This window comes from Pteropus alecto, unplaced genomic scaffold (assembly GCF_000325575.1).
Source record: "Pteropus alecto unplaced genomic scaffold, ASM32557v1 scaffold71, whole genome shotgun sequence".
In the NCBI taxonomy this organism is placed as follows: Eukaryota; Metazoa; Chordata; class Mammalia; order Chiroptera; family Pteropodidae; genus Pteropus; species Pteropus alecto.
In genome coordinates, this window is record NW_006433024.1 from 15,803,436 (window position 1) to 15,805,240 (window position 1,805).

A 1,805-nucleotide genomic window follows, 5' to 3' on the forward strand; every position below is an offset into this window, starting at 1 on the left:
TGCAAAAGATAAGATAGTCTATGCCTTTCTTGATCATCTCTTGGAGGAGGCTTGAAGCTGGCTAGCCCTGGGTGCACACCTCTTTCTAATTCATTTTTTATTTTTATTTTTTTAAAGCCTACAGCACCTGGTACTCCTAGGCGGTCTCTCATCCAAGTACTAACCAGGCCCAACCCTGGCTTAGCTTCTGAGATCAGACGAGATCCGGCACGTTCAGGGTGGCATGGTTGTACATATGGGATATCTAAAGAAGTCGGCCTAGAAGATGAGCTAAGCTATGTTCTCTAATCAGCTAGTCAAAAAGTAAAATGAGGGAGAAAGAAAGATCAGTTGATCCTTGTAAAAGAGAAGAGAGAAAAAAAAAAAAAACAGCCTCAAAGACGGATGAGAATTGAAGGAGATAATAAATGCAAAGCTTAGGAGAATGCTGAATACATGCTCATAAATTGACTGCTGGCCATTATTATGACAATTATTTTTCTTATTAGTATCATTGCCGCTAGCATTGTCAGCTTTGCTGCTGCTGTTTTATACTTGTGGCTCTTGGTTTGGCACCAGCCAGAGAGAACTGTGACTTCTCATCTGAATAAATGGTTTCCAGGAGAGTAAGGAAATCTTCAAATGAAACGTTTGTGTTCAGTTGCTTAGTGGAAAGAAAAAGAAAAATGGAAATGATATCACAGCAAATGGCACCCAGGCAGAGAAGTGTTTCACACTCAGACTGACCTCTTTGGAGGTCTTCCCTCTACTGCTGCTGAGAACACATAGCAGCTAGGTTCTAAGGATGACCAAAGTCAATGTAGTACCATCTGGCTCCATTAGAGGTTTGCACCTCTCAGTGTCCACTTAATAAAACTAAGGCTCTCTGATCATACAACTGGTCTTAGAGCCAGTGAAATCTAAATGTTTCCATTCTGCTCCAATCTGTCCACCTCCTGTTTTTCAATCCCTGTACCCTTCAACACATACACAGGCACTAAATATAAACCTTCTAATCAAAAAGGCTGCAGTTGTTAGAGCTCGGAGAATAAAGTGTAGTCAAATTTTTCTTTGTTTCTTCACTTTTGGAAAGTCTTGTTTAGATCCTTGTTTATAATTAAAGGCTATAGAGAGATAATAATGAAGGCAGCAAGGTAATAGTGGCAGGAAAAAGTGAGGAAGGAAAAATGAGAGGAGTGGAGATCTAAAATCATTCCAGGAAAGAAGTTACAGTGCCATTTTCAGAAATCTATAGGGCCCAGTTTTTGTGTTAAATTAAGATAGATACTAGACTATGTTCTTGATAATTTTCAAAGCTGATTAAACATGAATTTCAAATTGTCATTTTGAGATTGGCTGATGTCTAAATCTTCGACTTATATGTCATGTCTTTTTGTTTTCTCTTCAGGTTATTGCCTCTATATTCTGATCTTTGCAATATAACCTGGCAGACATTCCACAAACTCTCTTAACAGTTTGCCTTACTTAGAACACTCACTAATAATAACAATGGGTAAAATGTACTGAACACTCAGCTTAGTGTGGAAACTGTTATTAGCACTTAATATGCATTAATGTATTTAATTCTCTTATTAACCCTTTAAAGACATATACTTTTTTTTTGAAAAGAAAATCACTAAGGTATGCAAAGAGTAAATAAGAAATAAGTCATCAGTATCATAGAGATAAATAGTGACACCAGATACAAACTAAAGCTGCCTTAATCCAGATCCCAGAATTGATCACTATGCTAAGCTGCTTTGAAACATACATGAATGTGAATAAAAACTAAATAGTGATATTTATAAATTCTAACTTCTCAAATA

At 36.8% G+C, this 1,805-nt stretch overlaps 1 pseudogene; it reads right to left on the minus strand.

Annotated features, from left to right (window-relative positions):
• Positions 1 to 115: 115 nt before the first annotated feature.
• Positions 116 to 235, minus strand: LOC112476669 (annotated as a pseudogene).
• Positions 236 to 1,805: the final 1,570 nt, after the last annotated feature.